This window comes from Notolabrus celidotus, chromosome 21 (genome assembly GCF_009762535.1).
Source record: "Notolabrus celidotus isolate fNotCel1 chromosome 21, fNotCel1.pri, whole genome shotgun sequence".
In the NCBI taxonomy this organism is placed as follows: Eukaryota; Metazoa; Chordata; class Actinopteri; order Labriformes; family Labridae; genus Notolabrus; species Notolabrus celidotus.
Genome location: NC_048292.1, coordinates 11,969,600 through 11,980,231, shown reverse-complemented (window position 1 = coordinate 11,980,231; position 10,632 = coordinate 11,969,600).

The window sequence follows — 10,632 nt, the reverse complement described above, 5'->3', positions numbered from 1 at the left end:
GAAAAGCATAGCAGAAAACATGTTTTATTTCAGGCCCATGAAGGGCCCCCCTCCCCACTTGGGTCCTAGGTAGTCAGTCCCACTTTTCCCCCAACTATGACGCCCCTGATCATCATCATCAGACATCATCTGCAGTTTTTCTCAGCTCAAGTTCATTTTATCCTCTTTCATTTGGGGTTTCACAATTCTCAAATTTTCTGCATTACTGTAGTTTCATTTCTCTCATAAACCTCCTTTGCAACAGACATTGCCACGGTAACCCAAACAACATTAGTTCAAGAAAAAAGTTGGCAACTAGCTGGATAACATTTGGAAGCATTATGCAAGCAATTTCTAAGGAGTTCTAAGGTTCAAACTATACAGAACTAGTAAGAGAAGGAATTTGAGACTTACACTGAAATAAGCATCTATTGTGCACAAGTACTAGAGGCATATTTGTAAAAAGTCCGTTTTATCCTGATGCTGGTTCACTGAACAATGTGTGGTGTGAAGTCAAACACGCCGGGTCCAGGGCAGGTTACCAAGGTTTATTCCTCAACAGAAAGGATCAGCTCAGTGCAGACAAAGGAGTGAGTTCGGATGTGGATGATTTGTGATCAGCACTGCATCCACTCCAGGTAATGGTTCAAAACCACATGGTACAAACATTTCAACAAAGGAGCCAGTGGCACATGGCAGGTTTGGAGGGAAAAGGGGGAACAAAGGCTGTTAATACAGGACTTAGCACCATGCACCGATGTTTCACATCTGCCCCACAAAAATGTAAGAACCAATGGACACTGAACTACTACTGCTGACAAACAAAAGAAACATGGTTGACGCTGTAACCCTAGGGCTCAAAACTTGGTCCGTGGAGGAGACTTAAACTGGGTATTAAGAGCCAGCTAGCTGCAAGCACAGTATCAGTATCTGAGCTGGTCAAAAGGCCATTGTGGTTTTGGTTTTCATTGATACTGGCTTGTCCGATACCACGTCCGATGCAAGAATTACCTGGAAAGCAGACTTACATCCTGGTCATAGCAAGCTTCAACTCCACACAGATGAGTTTCCTCACATGATGAGTGTTGCTCACTGACTGCTAAATGTTTTCCCTTAACACTCTAATGTATTCTGCACCACTTCCTCTGTGTGGGAATTAGTGCGGCTTGCTTTACATAGGCAAATTTTGTTGCTAAGAACAGAACATAAGAAAATGTAACAGCACATGAACAGAGGCTTCTCTGTGCAGGTTCTGACGTAGAAGCTTTGCACGTGTGCACAAGTACACAACTCTGTGCCCATGCAGGTTGTCACACATGAGGAACTTGTTACTGTAAAACTCTAAATGGGTCAGTCCTTTGGTGCAGGTACACAAGGACAAATTTCCTTGTTAGATTAGTTTTGAATGCACAGTATGCAAGACTGTTCTCTCCGCCCCTCTTACTCATCACTATCTGTAAACAAACAATGACCTTTTTAAAATTGCACAACTATTTAAAACCTTTCATTACACTTACAGGAAACAGGAAACAGAACATTAGTGTTTATTTATATATTTAACAGCAGGGCTGAAAACATATAAGGTACAGTGTGTATTTTCATCGTGGCTTTTCCCACAACCTGCATAAAAAGATTGTTCTTCCTCATACAGAATTTCATTTACTAGAATGAATCATAAAACATATCCATGTCCACCGTTACCTGGCTTCATATCACTTACCATGACTCAGATGCTAAAAGGAAATGATTCAATTTGACAGTCATCTGGTAATTGTGGTATGCAATTCTAAATCACCATGATAAAGCAAAAAGCAAGCAGGTATCAGGTGAGGCTTACACAAAGAAAGAATTTCACAAAATATATTTACCCAATTTACTCACCTTTCTCGTGTAATGTCTCATGCATGTAGTTTTAATTTGTCCACAATGTGGGATTAAAGCCGCTTTTAGTTACTCAAGCTAGCGTTGATGAACCCTGGAGTAGTTCATTTGCAGTGAGGATGCAATTGAACCAGCAACCGCATTGCAAAAACTCAAAATCTTACCAAGTGATACTGTCTCATTTTTAGTCAAAATGTCCTGTCCCCCTTGATTTAAGATAAATTTACTTAACAAGTAACATTTGAGCAAGATAGAGAGACTTGTTTTAAGACAAGGCATCTTAAATATCTTGTTAAGTCAAACAATCTTGAAATTACTTTTTTTTAAGTTGTAATTTAGAAGAAACAAGGTTTATTTTACATTTCATACATTTTTCAAGCTGAGATCTTCTTTGTAGAAGACGGATAATCTTGATTGAACACTTTACTTGATTTAAGTAAATGCTATTTAAGGGAGAATCTATCAGAAAACAGCTCCATTGATAAAAGAAAGAAAGAAAGAAAGAAAGAAAGAAAGAAAGAAAGAAAGAAAGAAAGAAAGAAAGAAAGAAAGAAAGAAAGGTTGTTGTTTTTAAGGGTGGGTTACAGTTTTCAGGCACTGTTTCTTCTAAGTCAGATAAAAATATACATCCTCAAACTACAAGCACACAATGAAACACCTACTTTTGAGCATAGCTGGCTTATCCTAAAAAACAACATGACTGAATATTAGTATATCCAGCTCACTATGAGAAGACATTATATCTCAAAATGCTCAAATTAAACTTTGTAATCTTATTTCAAGTAAGTGCTGCTGTAATACAACTCAAATTAAGGTGAATATATCTCAAATGAAGAAGTTGACATGAAATGTATTAGTGCAAAAATCTTTTTTTGAGTGAAAAAATTCTAATTGTTAGCATTCCTGTCTTATTCTGAGACACTAAGCTTTAAAATACTGTTAAAATATTGTTTAAAATAAGTTTTTCCTGCTAATTTTAAGATCACAATTTTCTATTATTTTAAGAAATCTTACCAAGCAAATTTTCACTTGTTCTATTGGCAGATTATTTTGCTTATTTGAAGGTAAAAGTACCTTGAAATACGTATGTTTTTGGAGGGGCATTTTTTCCAGTGCGCTGCTTGACTCCAGACACAAGAGTAGTAGACTATAGCAGTAATAGATGCAGTAATACAGCGACTGGGCAATATCGATTACAATTGATTGTTAGCCTTAAAATAGCAATAGGTTAGCGTTACTCTAGCAAAATGTTGCAGAGACATTGACTTTCCGGCTGCTCCAAGTCAACCCATAACTAAATTTTTTGGTAAGTTAACCGGCTAACGTTGGTTAGCATTCCGTCCGAGCAGTTTGCGTGGCATTGCAGTATACGGACAAAAACAACAACAGCTTTTTCTCCCATGCCATTCAAACCTCAACACTATCCCTCCCAACCAGATTTCCTCTTAGCCCCCCAACACAGATCGGGGTATGCAGTCATGATAGTGCTGGACTCATAACCAATCAGAGGACGTAGTAGGGGCCGCCCCTTAACCAATCAGGACAGAGGACTGGAGATTAGCTATGATTGGTCCGTCATAACGGGAACGAGGGGAATAATAACATTGCTTGATACAAAGGCATTGGAAAACGCAGAGATATCGCAATAGTCTCAAATGACTCCACTAACCGATGAGTACCGATGGGCAGTATGACCTTTTCTACAAACCCAGCAGAAAAAAAGTAACGTTTTTTACACTATTCCTACCAACAGCAGCTTTAACAAGCTGCTCCCCTTCACATTCACCTCCACAACCTCCACTACCTCAGACTGAGTTTTTACACCTGCCATGCAAGGAACGCAATTTCGTTCAGCTGTACACAAGCTATCCAGATGAATGACAATTAAGTTTGAGTTGAGTTGAGTTGAGTTTATCTATGCCATGAGAAAAGGAGACTAATGTGTTATGTTGTAAGGACGTAGACTTTATGGTAAAACAGACGGAATATGACTTTATGGTAAAACAGACGAAATATGACTGTTTTTGCTTTAAAGCCAAAAGATTTAGAGCGCCGCCTGCTGAGTGGCAGCAGTATAGGTCATAATAAGATAAGATAATCCTTTATTCGTCCCACAACAGGGAAATTTAAGTGTAACAGCAGCAAAGTGGATAGTGCAAAACAGTATAAAACAAACAAGAGCCTATAAAATAGCCATTATCAAAAAGTTATTAGCAATTAAAAACAAATAAGTAAAAATAAACTTATCTTACGACGTATATACACAACTAAATAAGTAAGTCAATTTACAAGATGAGCCTGCCTTTGTAATGTTAACAGAGGGAAAAGAGGACAAACTCTGAAATGAATAGTATCATTTTGATCATCTGAACCGGAAACGAGCTGCAGTTGTGAAAACACCCTGCAGCATTTGATAGTGAATATCAGAACAACTCAGCAGAAATTTGACCTGTATCAATTTATTCAGGAGGATTAACATGAGACAATTCTGTTTCGTCATTGATACCAGGAAATTTGCTGTCAGCTGCCCAATCCAGAAAGTCCTACTCTGGAATAGTCGTTAAGATTGATAATCCTCTCTGATGCCCTTTTCAACAACTTCTAACACTGGGACAGTGTTGATCTCAGCCCACTTTAATACTCAGGTAAAAGTCCTTGCAGTAGGTTTGTACTAAAGGTAAAAAGATGGAACTTTCCTTGAGCTTTGATCACATGTCTCCTTACCTTACTCTCTTCAGAGAAAAGTTAAAGGTGACATATCATGCAAAATGGACTTTTTAATGGTTCTCTACCTGAAATATGTGTCCCTGGCATGTCTACAAACCCCCCGAGAATGAAAAAAATCCATTCTGCCCCTGTTTTGATTTCTACACCTTTCTGTAAATGTGTGTGAAAGGAGCCGTTTCAGACTTCCGTTTTTTTGTTACGTAACAACAATATCCGGTCTGTCACGGAGTCAGAGCTCGGAGCTTGTTCAGCCCATAGACTGTACAAAATAATACTGAATCCCTCCCCCGTTTTTCATTACCTGCACAAATGTGTGCTAACAAGGAGCTTAGGAGGGAGGCATGCTAGTTGTAGGCTGTCTTAATAAACACAAAGGTCAGTTTTACTCCCCACGTCTGTAGATTTGAAGATATAGTGGATGATTTTTATTTGTCATGGATAAGTGCTAGCGCTAATTAGCATAGCCACATAGTTATATGTTCATAGCTGTAGCTGTAGCTGTGTACCAAGACACACGTCTACATACTGACAAATAAAACAACAAGAAACACTAAATCTGTGACCAACCCTTCATAAAAGGTCCTGCTGCCTTTCTGGCAGAGGTCGGTTTTACTCCCCACGTCTGCAGATTTGAAGATCTAGTGGATGATTTTTATTTATCATGGATAAGTGCTAGCGCTAGTTAGCATAGCCACATAGCTACATGTTCGTAGCTGTGTACCAAGACACACGTCTACATACTGATAAATAAAACAACAAGAAACACTAAATCTATGACCAATCGTTTAGAAAGGTCCTGCTACAGGCGCCTCTCCGTCAGGATCAGATTCAGAGGGTTGAAGTAACGCTATCTCTGAGCAGCCGTGTATATTCAGCCAACATGTAAACATTAGATCAACGTGCTGGACAGCCGAGGCACATCCACTTCCTGAGGGGGCGTGGTCAGAGAGAAAACAGAGTGTTCTGAGGAGGACTGAAGAAAAGGACTTTTCAGGCATGCCAAAATCTGATTTCAAAGTGTTTTTTTGAGCATAAACTTTAAAGACATGTTTTGGGGACCTCTTAGACCAATATATATTGATGAAAAAAGCGTGATATGTCCCCTTTAAGGATCACCAAACAGATCTCCAAGTTCTGGTTTTACATCACTTTTTATACTTTCAGTCATATATACTCTTATATATGTCATATATGTCTCTCAGTGATGTTCAAAATGCTGTTCTCTCCACATTGGCAAGAATAAATTGGCAGAAAAACACAGTCTAATGAATAATGCCAAAAGCATGAGAGTGATGAGCCAAGGAAGCAGTTTAGTGAATTCCTACTATGTGCACATTTTAAATGTAAACTAGAAAATAGACTTTTCTGGAACGTTTTCTTGAAGGCACAGGTCAAATTCATACCCAACTTTTTGTGTACAAAGGAATTGTGTAAGAGAATATTGATATGAATTGGTGGAAGGATATCTTGAACTCGCACATAAAACAGTTAGTTTAGGAAAATATATAAAAACGAAACAATCAGCGCAAGAAAGACTAAACACACCTCAAGCTGACAGAGCATAACATGAAAAGAAACAAAAGCCAAGAAAAAAACTGATATAGTAACTAAAGCATATTACTGGAAACACTCCAGCAGCTCTGGTGCATGAAATGAAATCAAAAGGTACATGGTTATGTGTTTTTCACATCTCCACGAAGGAGCTGTGGGCGGTTCTACCCTGATAACTATGGGAATGAGGTTTTGTTGAAAGGTTGGCCTGATAAGAATCACGCAATCATGTTTCTTTATCAGGAATCCTGGAAGAGCAATCAAAGTTTTTCCCAACAACGTCAAAGAGCCGCCTGCTGACCCTGATCTCACTCAAAGAGACAACATGCTCATGGCACCTGATCATCACCTGTGATTTGCTAATCACACTTTAAAAAAACCAACATTGCATATATAACTGGGTATCTGAGCACACCTCAAAAGAATGTGGAGAAGCGCAGCATGCAGACCATGATTCTCTATCGATAAGATCAAGTTTGTACTCATTTAAAGGCAGTGATATGCAGCTCAAAGTTCACTTTACACAGATTTAAATGAACTAGCTCATGTTCATGGTTCAAGTTCACAATCCAAACTTGATCACAATGACTTTTTTTTATTAAAGCCTCCTATGCTTTACTCCCTAGTCTTTGATCATTGACATTTCCCTGACTAAATTAATTACCATACATACTAGAGTTTCAGAGACAGACATCATGTTTAGAAGCCATGGAAATTCCAAACAAACATAGGAAGAAGCTATGATTTGAAAACATAGAAACACACATAACTATAATTTGTTTGGTGAATATTTGGTTAACCCTCCTGTTATGTTGCGGGTCAAATTGACCCTTTTTAAAGTCTACTATAGGCAATATAATGCAGCATAAAAATCTGGGCAGAATGTGACAGAAGAGGAGTCGTGTAAATTTATCCACATCACTTCTACAAAAAAAAAAATAATAATAAAAAAATTCTATGTCATGTCAAACTATTGTATTTATATTAAGGGCTTTCCAGCATACATTAAAAAAAGTTTTAACATTAATTTCAATGAAAAACGAGTGAGTTATCCTCATTGAACCATGATCTGTGAGAATTAAAGAACACCAATGGACCAAATATTGATTTAAATGGTTAGTAATGGAGTTAAAAATTAGATTAAAAAAATGCGTATTTGGATTTTTTGGGGTGCTGACACTTATGGATAATTGAATATGCCCCGGGTCAAATTGACCCAGGAGCATTATTGCTGTTCTTGAGAAACGAACAAAACAGGAGGGTTAAAGTTTCTGCCTTTTACACCTAAACACAAAAGGAAAGTCTGCTCCGTAAAAGTTCATGTGAATGAGATGATTTCAACATCCCCTGAAATAAAAGTGCTAAAGCTAAAGAAACACTGAACAAACAAACAAACAAACAAACAAACAAACAAACAAACAAACAAACAAACAAACAAACAAACAAACACAAAAGGTTAATTAATCTCCATTCTCATAAAGCAACATCTTTCCAAAACTATCTGAGGTCTCAGCCCATTAGAATCTCTTCTGAATCATTCATAAAACTCCTTCAAATGTTCACAACAGCTAGCTTAGTTTGCACCGCTGACTACATCTGAAATGCTAGCTGCATGAACCATGCTGAATACCTGCCAGGTGCTGTAAAATCTAAATTTAGCTGCCGTAAAATACAGATGAAGAAATGCTAACAGTCACTCCCTGCTTACAGAGTGAACTACGCTCACGTTGATGAGTTGCATATTTAGCCGTTCGGTTCATCCTTCACCAAAATATGAGTGCAGTCATTGAACGTGCTCATTTAGAGTGTTCAACCACTGTTTAAAGGTGCAGTGTGAAGTACTTTAGTGGTAGTAATGGAATATTATATTTATAAGTATGTCTCAATTAGTGAATATATGAATTGAATTGTTTTTGTTAACTAAGAACAGGCCTTTCATATCTACATAGGGAGTTACCTTCCACAGAGGCCATCTTTCTTGCACTTCCTTGTTTCTACTGTTGCATATGACATAGAATAACAGTTTTGTGTTTAGTGAGTGGCTGAATGAAATGCACTGGTTGAAGACGAAGAAAAAGAGAGTGGTTGTCACTGCGCGCAGAGAATGTGTATAGCCAGACATTTTTGTGGCTAAATCTTGACGAATGTAGGATGATGCTTATCATGCATCATTGGAGCTTCTTGTCCTCAAAGGCCACATCGCTTCATCAACAGAAGGGTGGGAAAGAGAGCTTTCAATCCAGAATTTGACCACTAGATATACACTTTACCTTTAAGCAGAATGTCTGCAACTGTTCTTTACTTTGTAAAGAGAAAAAGACATTTCAGACAATGACATGAATGTTTTGGGAAAGAAAGCAGATCCATGTTTGGAAAAGGATTACAAGTACACAATATTTGCAATCAATCAAAAAGATTAGGTTTTAAACTGAACTCCTACATCGATACTCCCTTGGTAACAAGTAAACAAACTCTGGTAACCATCACTACAGTAAAAGTGTCTGAACAGACAAAAAGTTGGATACAAACATGGTGAACAGCACCATCTTCTGGACAGGGCCAACTGTTAATCAATCACTTATACACTGTGTTCCAAATTATTATGCAAGTTGCATTTTTGTGAATATTTTAAAAACTATGTCAACAGTCGTTTTCAAATTTGCCAAGAAGTCAGATAGTGAATATATTTCTTCAACTGTTTGGTTAAAATGATGCTTTTCAGTCGGGTTGAGATCGGGTAAGCAGGCAGGCCAGTTCATGATGCGATCCTCTTTTGTCTTTTCCTCATTCAGCTAAAGTGAAAAAGATGCTAGTGTTCATGCATGAGCACAATGCACCATCACATGCCTCACCTTATTCCCAGGACAGGACGGCCTCTCAGAGCTTTAAAGAGGATTGCCTCATGAACTGGCCTGCCTGCTCACCTGACCTCAACCCGACTGAGAACTTGTGGTCAATAACAAAGAAGACAATTTACAATAATGGCAAGAAGTTCAGCTCAAAGAGCATCTTTGGAAAGCCATACAAGGTACAGCTCACAGTGTCAGCAGAGAAGTCATTAGAAAGTAAATCTGTTTACCAGTGACCTCTGACCCTCACTGAAAGAAAAGGAGGTTATATTGGACATTTGAGAAACACTTTAGATTTTAAATGTTTTAAAGACATTAACAGTTTTATTTTGCATACAAATCTAAAGAAAACTGTTGTTTTTGTTGAAGTTTGAATACAGTTCTAGTAAATATTATTATTTTCAATCAATAGAACATAAAAAATGGTGCCTAGTTCTTAATTTTCACAAGTTGTATGCTCTTATCACCAACTTGCATAAAAATTTGGCACACTCATTTCTGCAGATTCTGCATTTATTTGAAAATACAGCCAAAAAACATCATTTTAACCACACAGTTGAAGAAATATATTCACTATCTGACTTCCTAACTAATTTGAAAACGACTGTCAACATAGTTTTTAAAATATTCACATAAATGCAACTTGCATAACAATTCGGAACACGATGTATATTATACTCAATTGAAGTAATATAAGATCAATGTTCAGAAAACAGCCAATATTTAGCACATCATCCCTTAATACTCCAACAGATATCTCATTTGTAAGTAACATTCATTTATTATGATAATTGAAATAGACTGACTGAATTTAGATTGAAAAAGTCTCACACAGTTGTAGAACTTAAACATTATCACAGTACAGTAATACAGTCAAAGCCCTAGAGTTCATCTCCTGAGCTTAAGCATCAGTTTTTACTACATTTGGTATAATAATGGCCACCAGATGGCGGTGTGCACCAAGACTTGACTTGGGGGGAAATGACAGCACACAACGTGTTGATGCTTTTCTGTGGATAGTTTCACTTCATCTCTACAGATCAGTGCATAGTTACACTACTGACTGTTGTTCAGATGAAGACAGTTGAATGAGAAAGGTCAACACAACAACCTTTATAAAAATAACTATGTGACATGTGACTCATGGGCTCTAGTATCAGCAAGTAACTGAAGTGAGGCGACTGTCTAAACACTAACACCAAGAGTGCACCTGAGCAAGGTACTGAACCTAACAGGAAGCCTCAGAGCAGACTTAGGGCAGCTCATTTGGCTGTTTTATGTGATGTAATTTTGTTTTTATCTTCATTTGATGTACCACTTAAGATAACCCTGTCTGGTCTGGTTGAACTTTACATTGTGTTTCCTCTGAGTCTCAGAATCCCTCTGAATGACCTCTCAGGACTGGAATTTATTTACATGTGTAAGGATAGAAAGGTTCCAAAAGTGTTTCCAACGATGTGTAACAACTTTCAATTTTAACGAAAGTGCAAATGGCACCCTGAAATATAACTCGAAGCTGCAGCATCCGTGTCTATATTTAGATTTGAAAAAGTAATACTCAACAAAGAAGCCAGTCTGAGCGAGCACTAATCTTAGATGTTCTCTGTTGTTGAAACACTTCCTAAAATAAAACTCGTATTTGTTT